The 15,722-nt window shown below is 38.6% G+C and overlaps 1 protein-coding gene across 15 annotated transcripts in view; it reads right to left on the reverse strand.

The window, feature by feature from the left end:
• LOC309532295 (uncharacterized protein) overlaps positions 1-15,722 on the reverse strand; it is a 472,441-nt gene that overhangs the window by 205,236 nt on the left and 251,483 nt on the right. For all 15 annotated transcript variants that reach the window (XR_014219695.1, XR_014219696.1, XR_014219697.1 and 12 more), the window contains one exon: positions 5,846-5,939. The gene's annotated coding sequence lies outside the window, so the exon portion shown is untranslated. The remainder of the gene's footprint in view (positions 1-5,845; positions 5,940-15,722) is intronic.

The raw sequence follows: 15,722 nt of genomic DNA on the forward strand, positions 1-15,722 counted from the left end.
CCTGACATTCAGAAGACATCTTAAGGCAGCCCTGTTCAGGGAAGTTTTTAATGTGTGACATTTTAGTGTATTTTTGGTTTCTATGGAAGCCGCCCAGAGTGGTTGGGGAAACCCAGCCAGATGGGCAGGGTACAAATAATAAATAATAAATTATTATTATTATTATTATTATTATTATTATTATTATTATTATTATTATCATAATCATAATGTTCCACAAAGTGTCTTTCTAGTATATTAATATTGTGGGCCCAGGTGCAATGAACTCTGGTTCCCTGGGAGCTGATGGCATGTACATTCCAATAATGACAGGGCAACAGTTTTGGTTTGCAATGGCTACAACTTTTATCGATTACAGACGTAAGTTGGCTTTGGCATAGGTGTTGGGTTTGTATCCCAAATCAGCCTAGCCTGAATGCTGGCTGATTGTTCCCTTAAGGTCAATTCTGGGTTAAAGTACCCCCCCCATGATGCAGATAAATGGGGCAACCCCACCAAGCCACCACTTGAGGAAGTTTTCTGGCCCATTAGTCCCCATCTGGGTCTTTCACTATGGACCCCTTTACCAGGACCCCTTTGTTCCAGTTTAGACCAACCCAATGCCTTTCCCACCAAGATATACAGGGTGGGCAGATGGGATGACGGTTGCAGACTGTGCTGCCCACTCCCAGTGCAACAGGAATATAAGGCATGGAGGCAGTTCTGAGTGGAGACAGTCTTTGTCAGGTCTGTCTCAACACTTGTGCCCCCTAGTCTGGCTGTGATTGGCTGTTTTAAATTTCAAATTTGGGCAGAAAGCTCCAGAAGACTCTGCAACTGGCTGAGGCTGAAGACGCCACTGGTGATCACTTGGGTGAAGATCCCCACCCCTGGGGTCCCCCACAGCCACATCAGGCTACAATCACTGCTCCTGATTATATGGTAAATGGTCTTTTTCAATCAAACAAGGTCCCGTATCACATGGCATTTGGTAACATCATAGAAGCATACCTTGACTCTCATCTAGGCAGCTGAAGTCCTGATACATTCTAGGGCAATTACAGTGATTTTGCCAGTGGGGGGAAATATATATTTCTTAAGTTCATTAGTATGAAATCAAACCTTTATTAGGCATTATGCAAATAAAAACCGTAAGAAGGAAAATAACATGTAAAAGCCTTGAAATATATATAAAAAGGCAGCAGTTGGCTACAATCATATATATATATATATATATATATATATATATATATATATATATATATACACACATATAAAATCAGTGGTTTTCCTTGTTATCCTGCTCCTTGGAGGACTGCAGCCAAAAACTCGGCTACCCCCGCCGTTACCCTTTGGTCAACGTCGGATAGGCAGAATCCCGCACATTCACCTTGCTGGGGTTCCAGACCACCCAAAAGAGGGGACAGCACGCGTTGACGGAGCGTACTGTACAATGGGCAATGAAAGAGAATATGCTCTACAGTGTCCGGGACATTCATAGAGCATCTGCAGAATCTCTTGTTTCTAGGGATGTTTTGATATCTTCCCCAGACAAATGCTGAGGGAAAGACATTCAACCGGGCCAGCATAAAATTAGTAATAATGACTGGATGCCAATTTCAAATAAATATTGAATAGATGCCAATAGCAAATAAATATTAGGCAAGCCTGGCAATTTCAAAGTTTTCAGCTTTGTTTACTAAATACAAGTAAAATCAGTACACTAAATTAGATCACTCTCTAGGGCATCAGGAAATTTTCTGGTACATACTAAAAAATGCTCTGATTCAAATTACCCTGTGCCAAGTAGCCTAATTTGCCCAGGGACATTTTCCAATTCAATGTTTTCCAGAAAATCAAAATAATTGAGAAATGCTCCATGACATGCAGCTTTTTACGTACATGGCACAACAGACAAGATTTGAACCCTATTGGTCTGTAAGTACCTGGTTCATAGCTCACATGCTATATATAGCCGAGACCCAGGCCCACATGTGATATGTTTGAACTAGATCAAATATGTGATAAACAAACAAACAAGCAAGCACCTTTCCCTCATCTTTCCCAAGTCATAAGAACACATGAAGAGCTGCTGCATCAGGAAAAAGGCCCATCTAGTCCAGCATCCTGTTCTCACAGCAGCTAACCAGATTCCCGTAGGAAGTCTTCAAACAGAACCTGAGCACAACAATACTTTCCCCACCCGTGTAGCCAGAGGCATCTTGCTCCAGAGGCATCTTGCTCCAACAGTGGAAGTAGAACATAGCCATCATGGCTAGTAGACATGGAAAGCCTTATCCCCCATGAATTTGTCTAATCCTTTTTTGAAGCCATCCAAGTTCACTTTAGTCCCCTGAACTATTTTTAGAGATTTTTCTCCTACTTCTTGGATCAACTAAATTAGGGGACCTATGGTCCTGCAAATGTTGTTGGACTCCGACTCCCATCAACCCTAACTATCATGGGCAGAGATGGAAGTTGTAGTCCAGCAACATGGGGCAGGACACAAGTTGACCACTGAACTAAATGATCCCCATCCTACTACATCTAGACTCCTTTTATCCAATAGCACTGGAATCAGGCAAGCAAATATCAAGACATATTATTATTTTGTTGGAAAGTGATGTCCATACCACTGAGTTTCTTCTCTTGTTCCTAACAATGCTACCTAAAATTCACTGTGAGAACTGACACTGAGGTCAATGTAATTTGAGAGTACAAAACTGCATCTCTGGAGCTGCTAACAAAATTTCACATGAAATTGATTTTGAGGCAATATGGGAATGCCTTCTCATACAAAACATTTGAGAACCTGTGGAGCTAGTCCCTTTAAACTTTCTTAAATATTATATTAAACTGGGTCTAATTTAAAATTTTACTCACTTGCAAACTTCCTGACCTAGAAACATAAATGAACAGACATCCCAGACACTCTGTGGAATTAAGTCAGCAGGAAAGCATGTTTATCTGTAGCCTCTGCTCCTAAATTGTGTGATGTCCTAACATTTGTATGTGTTCTTTGAATATATGGAATGTAGACTATGGAAGTTGGATAAATGCTGAAGAAAGTTCTTCTAGCTTCATTACTCAACTTCCAGCTTATCACACTATGTCTGAGTCAGCAAATAAGTATATGGGACTGGTATACTCAGAATAGTAATAGGAACTGTATGATTTCTTCTACAGACACACACTTTTGATTTGCATAACTTCCTAAACTGTGGACATAGAGGGCATATAACAGGAAGTATCCCATGCCCCCACCAGCAGAAAATGCAAAGCAATCAAGAAAAGAATTGGCAGCAGAGTTTAGTCTTCACAATAAAGTTTAGGGTTCCAACATTTGAGCAAAAATGCCCTTTTGTGGCATCACTAATACATTGTAGGTCAGGAAACAGAGGAGTAATAAACACATACACACACACACGGTCTTTAAATGAGCAGGTCTCCTTACTAGACCACAATCTATTTATTAAGCTTCCAGTTCAGCAAAAGGATCTGCTGAAACAACATGCCCACTACTTCAAGAGAAATATCTGCTTTATAAGAGCCTTTGGATTGTGGCTATCTGTGTATGATCACGCCCCCCACCCTCCCCTGAACAACCTATGGCACATGGCTTGGCAGCATGCCTTTGAAAGTTACATTTGACAACCTAAGAGCAAGGATGACAAGATCTTTCAAAACTTTTTATCTTTATGTCTCCACTGATACTCTTCTACGGAGAAGGAGATATATCTGTAAGGTTTATACGACATGAAGCTTTTATTCTCCACTTTCAAGAGGTGACATTTTACTCCTCTTTTCTCCCATCACAGTATATGGAAAAGAATCTCTTTACTCCATTATCTTTCATCATTGTTCACTGCAGTGTTACTGATGTGAACCTTTCAAAGCTGGGTTCCATCGCTAAAGTAAGACATGAACTTCAAGTTGAATAGGCAGTCAGACAATTGAGCTTATTTATTTATGTATTATTTATAATTATATTTTTACCCTACCTTTCTTCCAAGAGGAATCAAGGTTGTGTACATGGTTCTCCCCTTCCCATCTTTTCCTCACAACAACCCTGTGAAGTAGGCTAGTGCTAAGAGACAATGACTGGCTCAAGATCTCATCCAGTGAGTTTCATAGCTAACCACTACACCAGACAGACTTTTTGAGATAGATACACTTCAATGAAGTGCGATCAGCAATCAATATCAGATTACAAACCTGCCCACAATTTCAAGATGGGCCTTTGTGACAGTGCTTCCAACCGTTATTTAATTCACCCTAAGAAAGCTTTCCCATAGAAACTTGCATTCCCCTTTGAGGCTAGCCAGAAAATAGATATCTTATCGAGCTACTGGGAGGAATATTTTTTATTTCGAGCTAAACCGGTAAATCTTTCTGCAGAAAGAGACACTTTCAGACTGATTAATCCAGATGATTGTTCCAAATATTACTTCTTGCCTTCAACCACTATCTATTAATCTATGGTTCTCTCCAGGTTCTCAGTTTTCCTTGTGACCAATAAATATATTTCAGTAAGTCCAGGGATTTTCTTTGTTTAAACAATACTAGTGTGAAAGGTGACATTGAAAGGGACCCAAAAGATAGTCTGATCCAATCCCCCACAATTCAGAAATGACAACTAAAGAATCCCTGACCGATGGTCATTCAACCTCTGTTTAAAGACATCTAATGAAAGTAGTCCTTTCTGAGGTAGTCCATTGAACAGCACTTTCTGTTAGAAAGTTATTCCTAATGTTTAGCTGGAATCTCCTTTCTTGGTTCCAAATATAGATAATTGTTATGATGAACTGTATAGTGGATTATCTTTTGGATAAAATATGCAACAGGCTGCATCTGCTTTTGCTGCCTTTTCCCATCATTCTAAAAAATGTGTTGGAGGGCTCAGACCAGTCATTTGGTACTTGATTCATTCTCTTTCCTGTCATACCTTCTGTCTACCCTAGTTCCTGTTAAACAATGCTCCTCTGCCCCTTCTGTCTACCCTAGTTCCTATTAAACAATGCTCCTCTGCCCATTTTCAGATGTGTCCAGCAAATTAACCTGGTTGTATCAGGCTTCACCACTCTTCTTTGGAGAAGTAGGTTACCAGAAAGATTGAAAGACTTTAGTGATGTCACTGAAATTCACATTAACAGGATAAAAATACAAAAGTTTCCAGTTTTCATTCTTTTTGAGCACATATGCCAATGTTCTGCTTTCATTGGCATACAAAGCCAACACAGGCTTAGAAATGGATTATTTTAAGTTTTGCATAAAACTTGGTTATTGAAATTGATTTGACATTGGAAAATGATAGTAGCAGCAGACAAAAAGCAGACAAAAAGCTTCCTGAACCACTTACAGCTCCAGGCTTAGCCTTGGAAATATACTGCTTGCCCCCCACTCATGCACTGGAACCATAAATTCATTTAAGGTATACCAGGCCCGCACAACATTATCCACAAGGGGCTTGATAACCCTCCCATTTTTGCTACCTGCCACTGGTTGCCTATTGAGCCCTTGATGGCTGCCTTACAACGACTGGAAGGAGGACTTCTGGCTTGATGGATAGCAGGCTGTGCAGTGGGCAAAACTCCATAGTCTAACCAAAGTTAAGCACATTCAACTCTAAGAAGTCCAACTGTTTCCAATGGAAGAGAGTTGAACACATATTTTAATTCTACAGAAATCAATGGGCCTTAACAGTGGATTGCACCCGCTGTTTGCACTCTGAAAACTCATTCTCCTTTGAGTCCCATCACTGGTTCCAGAAATATTTTGCATTTTATACTTCAGGCTCAATCATTCAGAAACGATACTGCATAAAACAAGTGCAAACACTATATATGCATATAGAGTATTTACTCACCCAGTGAACTCTGCATGCATTATTAATCAAAAGCTGTGATGTTATGAGAAGGATGGTGGTTGACTTTTCACACTAGAAAGGTGACAGGAATCTCCTGCAACAGAAACCCAGAATTCTGTAGTATGAACACAGCTTATCCTCTCAAATTTTGCATGAGATTGACACTTTTCTTATGTTTAGATAAATTTCATATTCACATAAAAATACAAATTGAAAAGAGAGAAAGATGTTCCAATTAAAAAATAATAATTAAAAAAAGATTTCATTAAGGCTTACATTTTATAATACAGGCTTAAGGTTGCTCAACATAAAGCCAAACCAAACAGATGTCAATCACAATCAGAGAGTTTACTTTGCCCCCCATAATTGCAGAAAGGCTAATGAGAGGATTAGTTAGATTAACCATGTATGGTTTTGCTCTTAACAAGCAACCTGCCAAGCTAGAGTAGTATAATTTCTTTCAGACTAAAAGTTAGATACTTTTATATAAACAATAGCTTAGCCTTTCATACAATTCAAGCAGCTATCCAGCAGTCATTTAAAGCAAGATTTAGATTATCGGATCTAGCTCGAGTCAGATTTTTGTTTGTGACCATGACAGAGAAATAAAACACAAATAAAGTGTGCTGAATGAGATCATTTAATGAATTTCTAAAAATGAATATGTATAGGTGATAATATGTCTAGAAATCTGACTGCTGCAACTCCAAGCACGTAGTACAGTGGTACCTCGGGTTACATACGCTTCAGGTTACAGACTCCTCTAACCCAGAAATAGTACCTCGAGTTAAGAACTTTGCTTCAGGATGAGAACAGAAATCGTGTTGTGGTGGCGCAGCAGCAGCAGGAGGCCCCATTAGCTAAAGTGGTGCTTCAGGTTAAGAACAGTTTCAGGTTAAGAACGGACCTCCGGAACGAGGTACCACTGTGTACAGGTTAGCCTCTAAGTTGATCCTTACCTTGTCAACATGTCTCACAGCCTTGAAGGCAAGTTTTGGCACTAAACTCTTCAAGGAGACTAAGAGTGATCACCAAAGCTTAACCCTGCCTAGTGAATTCACACACCTACCTACCAAAAATGTGACCAAATTATTCTGTTTACCATGCTTCTATCACTAGATGATTCATCTACATGCCAATGCAGAGCAGGCAAAACAAATCCTGTGAATTGGGCCAATCTATTGGCAAGTCTCCTCCTGTAGAGCCACACAAAAACCTTCCCTTAAAAGTTCACTCCGTGCTAGGTTTTCCCACTGTGGAAAGAGCTTTTAAGCTCTCTGCCTCACTTACCAAGGTCTGGGAGGCTTTCAGAGCTGGTATGATAGCCTCCCAGAGCCTGGTAAGTGAGGCGGAGAGCTTAAAAGCTCTCTACCTTGCTAGGAAGGGGGCGGGCACCTGCTTGGTATGCCAGATCCAGAAAGATAGGGGTGGTTGCAGGAGTCAATTCTGGGGTTGTTCTGGCTATACACAATTTCAGCTTGATATGCAATCTCCAGAACCAAATCCCCACAGAAGTTGCAAGTCTGTATCTTTTTGGTGATAGTCTGGAGGTCTGTTTATTTTCATTAACATCCTTCCTGGCTTGAATTTCAGAAGCTTTATTTCAAAGTTAACATGTCAATCTAAATCCCAGCATCCAATTGCTACTTGACCCTACCTTTCCTATGCCAGCCACATGGATTATGTCTTCATGAAATAAATGTTTGCATCTATGCAGACAGAGAGGTGACAGCAATAGTAACCTTTTCCATGTGAAAAGTAGCATTTGAAAACCACTGTGGTCTACAGTACATTTTCAAAGCAAGAGTGCAAAGAAGAAAAGATGAGTGAGCTCCAAGGATTAGCAGCAGCTAAACTGCCAAAGGAAGTCTAGGAGTACAATCCCAAGCACATCTACCTGAGAGTTCTTGGGACTTCTGAGTACACATGCACAGTATTGTTCTGAACACTGATTTAATTGAATGGAAAATTCAGGATTTGATATTATTTTTATTATTTTTTACGTTACAGGAATAGAGTTCTCTGAGCTGGTAGTGTTTCTGATAAAATGGAAGAGACTAATTGAAAATTAGGATGAATTAGCTTAATGAATATTATATTCCCATTCAGCTGAATCCACAACTCTGCAAGAATATGAATATTTTTAGGTTAATGATTGAATTAGGGTGGGGATATTAGCAATGTTGATGAACTGATAGGCTGATTTAATTAAACTGGAAAATGGATAAATTAATGTTTTGGAGAAAAAGAAAACAATGATGATCAGAAGGATTGAAGAAGATCTAGTGATCTAAATTGATATAATGATTAACTGGAATACATAATTAAAATGAAATGATATTTTTTTAAAAATACTGAAGTTTGATAAGACCTTTAGTTACTGCATTGTTATCAGTCTGTTTTGTAGGCTATGATAGATTGAAGTTATTGGAAAAAACACTGTTAATTGTTCTTGATTAACCATAGATCCATATGTAACTTAAACATACTGGCTTAACTTTAAATATAAATACATATACATACACTTGTGATATCTATGCACAATTTTCATTTTTAACTCGTTAATTTGATTATATTTTAAAAAGGTATGCTGTGAAGAAAAATACCCATGGGTGCATGCATTCTGTTAAGGAACGGATAAACTCTCAGCTTCTACTGAGGGATGGGTACTTAGCCCTCCAGAGGTTGTTACACTTCTACTCCCATCAGCTCCAGCCAACAAGCCCAATGATTAGGGATGATGGAGTCCCAGTAGCATTTGGAGAGAATCAGATTCCTCACCCCTCCTCTACAGATAATTTAGAATATGTGCATTCTAAAAAAATAAGAATTGGTTGCTTACACAGTACAGCATAGTACTTGAAACATTCACCCTACATTTTGGATGGGGCTGTACTCCTGTGTCAATTCAAATAAAACTAATATTTAATTTATTGTTAGGGGCCAAATTCCAGTTTAATTGGTGGGGCTAGGAATTAAGAGTAGAGGTGCTCTGGAAAATCTAGGCTTTCTAACCAACCATGTGTGGTACCTTTTTAAAATCAATTTTATTATCTCAAAAAGGCAACAATGCAATGATCCTGATAACAAGTATAGCCATTTAATATGCTAAAAGCATAATTAATTAATTAAAGAAGTTAAATAATATAGATTATTGATGGTGCTTATATTTGTGAACTTAAAAAAATAAAAATCTGGACTAGTTTCCCCAAATAAGTCATATGAATTAACTGTGTTACATTTACATATTATGCTCTCTTAAAAAGAAGAAGAAGAAGAAGAAGAGGAGTTTGGATTTGATATCCCGCCTTTCACTCCCTTTAAGGAGTCTCAAAGCGGCTAACATTCTCCTTTCCCTTCCTCCCCCACAACAAACACTCTGTGAGGTGAGTGGGGCTGAGAGACTTCAAAGAAGTGTGACTGGCCCAAGGTCACCCAGCAGCTGCATGTGGAGGAGCGGAGACGCGAACCCGGTTACCCAGATTACGTGACTACCGCTCTTAACCACTACACCACACTGGCTCTCTCAACAACACCAAGAACAACACCAAGAACCCACAGCAGATCAATTTCTGTAATTAGTTTCAAGCCAACAGTGTGCGTACTCTTATCCATTAGGGTATGTCATTTAGAAGTATGCTGGTGCCTGTTTGTTTTATTCTGGTAGGATGCTGATGCTGTGCTCAGCTTAGAGAGCAAATTTGTCAGGAAGCCAAGTATACCACAGTGAGAATACATTCTTCTAAATACTTGTAAGAGCCCTTAAACAGACATGCAATTTTCAAATGCCAAGTAATCACTTAATCCTCTCTTCTGTGCTACTGTAACTACTTGTCTTACACACTGCTGCTGCATACAAGGAAGGATGAAATGAAATAAAAGACTAAGGAACAGTAGATGTGTTAAAAGGCACCATCCTTTACTTGAGGGTGCTTGGGAGTTGTATAGATGCAAACACATGTGATCAATGCTACAGTTCTGAAATAAAAATATATTGATGATATCATGAAGAATGACACTTTAAGCGTTAACCACAGTCACTGAGAGCATGCCATTCAAACAAAAAACATAAAGTCTAAAAAATGAGCAGTAAAGGTAACTATTGCTAAAGTGTGGAAGCAAAGTTAAACACCATTAATTGTAGAATGGTTTGAAATTATTAGGAATATAATAATGTTAGTGAAACTTATGTACTTCATCAGAGGAGAAAACAATCAGATTTATAGAATAACTGTCAAATTCTATTTTGTTTTGAAACAAAAAAGTGTGTGATAATGCATACATTTTATCTACATTGTAATGCTCTACTGTGATTTTGCTTACATTGATTCATAATTTATGATACACATTTTAAAAAAAGAACAGTGTAGTTTAAAGGCATTTGTTGGGGTTGCTTTTTAATAATGTAGCATAGTGGCCAAGAGACTGAACTATGAATATTGATGTCCGGGTTTGAATCTTGCTTCTGCCATGAGCTCAGCTGGATGACCTTAGGCAAACTACCTCAATTCCCCCCCACGTCTGCAGTATGTGGGATAATAAGGATATAATGCTAACTTACCATACAGAATTATTGAAAGGATTACAATTAGATCTGAACTGTTTCAGAAAGCGATATACTGTACAAATGTTAAGTGTTGGAGGCCCCAAGATTTACCTTGTATCTGTGTTAAAAAATGCTGATGTTTCCGAGTTACTCTGCACTCTCTCATCTTTGATTTGTAATTTATTTTATTTATTGCATTTTGCCCCCCTTTTCTCCAAGGAGCTCAAGGCTACATACATGGTTCTCCCCCTCCTCCTTTAATCCCCACAACAACCCAGTGAGGTGGATTAGGCTGAAAGGCAGTGACTGGCCCAAGGGCATCCAGTGAGCTTCATTGCTGAGTGGGGATTAGAACCCTGGTCTTCCCAGGTTCTAGTCCTACACTTCAACCACCACTTCATATTTATGTAAACTTACTACCAGGAGAGGGATGCGGGTGGCACTGTGGGTTAAACCACAGAGCCTAGGACTTGCCGACCAGAAGGTTGGAGGTTCGAATCCCCGTGACAGGGTAAGCTCCTGTTGCTCGGTCCCTGCTCCTGCCAACCTAGCAGTTCGAAAGCACGTCAAAGTGCAAGTAGATAAATAGGTACCGCTCTGGCGGGAAGGCAAACGGCATTTCCGTGTGCTGCTCTGGTTCGCCAGAAGCGGCTTAGTCATGCTGGCCACATGACCTGGAAGCTGTCTGTGGACAAATGCCGGCTCCCTCGGCCTATAGAGCGAGATGAGTGTGCAACCCCAGAGTCGGTCACGACTGGACCTAATGGTCAGGGGTCCCTTTACCTTTAATTTTTACTACCAGGAGAAGCCACACTCCTTTTTCTTTCCTCTGTTATTCATACAGCCATCAGGCTCCTCCTGCAGGTTATAGAGAAGCCTGAAAGTAATTCATCACTCTCACATATTGAAAAGGGAGGACTGTTAGGATCCTCACCAGCTGAAAAAGCTAGATTTCATCTCAGAGTTAACCATAAGTACTCAGGAGAAAATCCCATTCATTGCAATCTAAATATGCTTAGGACATTCTGTAGCTTTGCAACATTATCCTCTACCCACTGAAATCAATGGGCTGTGTACACAGGAATAGCTCTGCAGAGCAACTAAAAAGGGAGAGCGGAAGGACATCCTCTATCTTAGTTACAAAGGCTGGTGCTCATATTTCCCATATTGACAGTGGTACTTGCCTTTTACATATATGGATGTGTTCTTCACTTTTTGTTTACTTGGTTTTAATATTTGTACTATTTTGTATTATTACAATTTTTGTAAATTTCTTTAAGACACTTCTTGTGTAAAAAGGGGTTAATAAACACAATAAATCATTTTAGATAACTGAGGTGCAAAAGCACAAGTCACATTATTAAGGTTTCCAAAGAAAGTGTAATTATATTCCTCCAATATATTAAAACAATGCCCATGCTCTAGCCCAAGTTAGTCATGAATGTTATCAAGAATCTCCATATAGCCCACCGATAGCTGTACTCATCCTTCACAGCCACTCCTTCATCAGTAATTCAAGTATTTTAAAGTAGACAAATTGCCAAGGGATTGTTTTGTGAAAGTGTTATTGTTATCCATGTGTTTTCTGTAGCATTTCAGTTCCAAATGAGCTAGACAGCTTACTTTTGCATGTGTATGTGTGGAGGTCACCTAGCTGAGGGAAGCTACATTAAAAAAAACAAAAACATATCTGAAGAAGTGTGCATGCACACGAAAGCTCATACCAAGAACTAACTTAGTTGGTCTTTAAGGTGCTACTAGAAGGAATTTTTTTATTTTAAAAACAAAAAAGTCAGTCTACATCACCTAAATATTAATTCTATCAGACCACAGACATTTAAAATGTGCTATGTGACTTAGCAGGATAAATGTATGCCTTATATTCCAGTGTTTCTATACTGCAAATCACCCTGTGATCCTCAGATGAAGGGCGGTGGATAAATTAAATAAATAAATAAATAAATAAATAAATAACAAAGGAGGCTTTTAAAATTGTGACATTTTATGAACAGAATCTTAACAAGCATTCTGTTGACAAGATATTACGCATCACTGAACCAGTTCATTATAACATCATCTTAAAAGGGAAAAAGTTATGCAACCCAGTTAATAAATGTGACATTATTAATGAATGACTTAAGAATCATATAAGCAGAAAGGATGGGAGAAAATAAAAGGATAACCCACTCCACATATAAGCAACATTCATGAGGTATTTTATGGATTAACAATTCGCAAAACATTTCTGATCAATACCAACTGTGGCTGCTTGCAATGAATAATTTATATTTCAGAATAAAGGGATTGTCAGAAATCTTAGCTCTTAAAGAAATAAGTTTGTTGGTGATCATGATTTATTTACAGGCAATACAACTCAAGAATAAGAATATTAAAAAGCACATGCCCAAATCATTCTGTGGCAGAACAAATTAGTAGATTTGCCATTATGAGGCCTGACTTTTAAAATAAAAACAGATTTGGTCCCTGCTACACACACATGCGCACGCACGCACGCACACACACACACTTCCACCCCTTCCACCAAGAAAGTAAACCTACATATGGAGCTTTAAGAAGGAGAGCCTAGTATGAAAGACATTTATATTGAACTGAACTTTTTCACATTTGCCATGATAGGGGGAATGAACAAATGAAATTAAAGAATGTCATATTGCATATAATGAGGGTTGATGGTGTATTATAAAAAAATTAAAGCCGACATTACTACTAAAGGGGAAAAAAAAGGTCATGTCAATACTACATGAGACGCAAGTACTATCATTCCATGAGACACAATAGAATTTTGCCAGGAAAGAAAAGCACTATTCAACTAGCCTGTATACCACAAACCATGTTCACATTCTAATAAAGGTACTGCCCAAATATGAATTATGGAGGGAAGTGAATCTCTTTCATTTCCCCTACCAAAGCCCCTGGAAATATTTGTGTGCAATTTGGCAGGCTTAATCCACTCTGGAGGAGCATCTGTGCCTGTAAATTTTATCTGCTTTGGTCAAAAGGAAGAAGCTCTAGTCATTTCATAGATTCATCTTATAGATTTATAATGAATGGAAAGCACAGAGCTTTGTTTTATGCAGAGCTGCTTCAAATCTGCAGCACAGTTTGAAGCAGAGAGAGCATAGTGTTACTCAGAAACAGCAAATTTAATTATTTAAAACGTATTAAAACCTACAAGGTGGTTCATTTACCTCGTCTCACACTGTGCTGGGCTGATTCGGCAGGTGGGAGCAAGGGTGTACTCTATTTTGTTTATGTTATCCAGGATTCATGTGCACCGGGGACAATGAATTAAAGTGACAAAAAGTCGGCATATTGTCTGCCATGCCATCACAATAAGAACATACATTAGGAGTGTGCAGAGGCCCCCAGATTTGCCTCATATCTGTTTCTGTGCATTTGAAAAATATCCTGATCCATTTCTGAGTCACCATTGCCCCCAATTTTATACCACTTTAAAGACTCATTTGTTAAAGATTCCTTGGAACTGGAGTGTGTTAAGAGCACTGAGAGTTGTTAAGAGGCCTCTCATGCCCCCACAGAGCTGCAATTCCCAAAGTTCCCTGAAAGGAGAGACTGAACCACTGTAATAATGTTAGAGCTTTTGATGTTGGTATAGCAAGGGGCGTACAAGTTTCCGTGGTGGCAGAGAGGGGGTGCACCTTAGAACCTCCCTCTTTACATTCTGAGAGAAAGATCTGATGTGTCCTATGGTCCTTGGGTTAGCATCCCTGGAACCACATGATGGCAGGGCAAACCTTGCATTTTTCATTAATCTAATGACTTTAACATTCCTACTTAGTAACTAATGAAATAATTGTCATATATTGATGATATACTGCCATTTTAATCTTATTATGTGATATGTGGCATTTTAACACAAGCCAAACATATTGTTCACTAGCTTAGCTAGGCAAAATAATCCAAATCACCAATGAAATGTGTATGTTAGCATCTAAAGTCAGGTGTTCCTTTTGGTTTTCTAAAGGCAAAACCTTTAATAAGCTTACATACACCCTCAAATTGCAAAGGAAGTTTGGTGCTACAAGCCATGCGATTTTAATTTGGCTTAAAAATACCTTTGATATAGGACGGTATTTTATCTGGTAGATAAAATTTCAAGATAGCAAGATTGTCTGTGTGTTTCTTTAGAGATTTGGCTTGAAATATTATACATTCATCCTTCCGATTGAAATGATTTAATAGTTGAATCAAACATTCACAGCACCAATCTTGTGTTGCAGTTCAATAATTCTTTTATATGGAAAATGTAATGTCTTCCCACTCAAATTCACTGCTGTACTCAAAGCAGTTTCAAGATGATTTACTCAGGCATTACATATCAGTATATAGAGAAAGTGTCCTTTCCAAGTTAATTCCTGCTGGGTAAAAATCCTACACCTTTTAAATATTTAATTTTTTTGGAACATGTTGACTAGCTCAATCAAAGCCGTGCCCCTCACTCCTCTTGTACATACACAGTTCTACTCATTTATCTGCGGAACAAAGAGCCAAGTTTTACATGAAAAACATAGTGCTACAGTTAACTGACCACTTTCTATCAAACCATTTCTCAGCAAGTCATCTCAAAATAGTTCTAACTCAACTAATTTATACATGCAGCTGAAATAAGTGGCAATAGCTTTCCTGGACTGCACCACTTCAGCATGCAGGTAGAGGGTTGTGTGTTCAAATGCCTTTACAAAAATAAAATTCATCCTGCATACAGAAGACTAGAAAAAGTATTCTGTTTTAGCATAGGGTTGACTGGATATACTTTCTGGAATCCAGGAAGCTTGTGTCATTGTCTCATCAGCTTGCAATTTTTTAAAAAATAAAAGTCATGAAATTCATCAACTTTTCAGTGTGTTTCTCTTAATATAAACATTTTTGCAAGAAATGTTCATAATGTAGTACATTTTGTATGTCATTTTCACTAATATTTTTATTTATTTTTCCACTATGTTTTCCACTAATACGTCTACTTTTATGCATATTTTGGGGGGCTGGAGAACTACACTTCTAAATTCGTAGTTCTCTGAAGTTTGTGATATAGTTCTCCAATTCCCCTCCCCAAGAGTACAACAACACAGGATATCTGTGTTCTGTTTTTGCATGGTGAGAAATGTGAATATGCTTGCATTAAAATACAAAGCTAAGCAGATTTCTCCCCATCCCTTGATACAGACCTCTCAGTTTAAAATTATGCCGGGGGGGGGATGAGGCAGTATTGAAAACCGTAATTGAGCATGTTTTCACAATTCAGGTCCCTGCATCTATAGGGTTGTAGCCAATGCTGTACCAGCACAGATC

The sequence above is a fragment of the Podarcis vaucheri genome, assembly GCF_965113315.1.
Source record: "Podarcis vaucheri genome assembly, chromosome: 5".
Lineage (NCBI taxonomy): Eukaryota > Metazoa > Chordata > Lepidosauria > Squamata > Lacertidae > Podarcis > Podarcis vaucheri.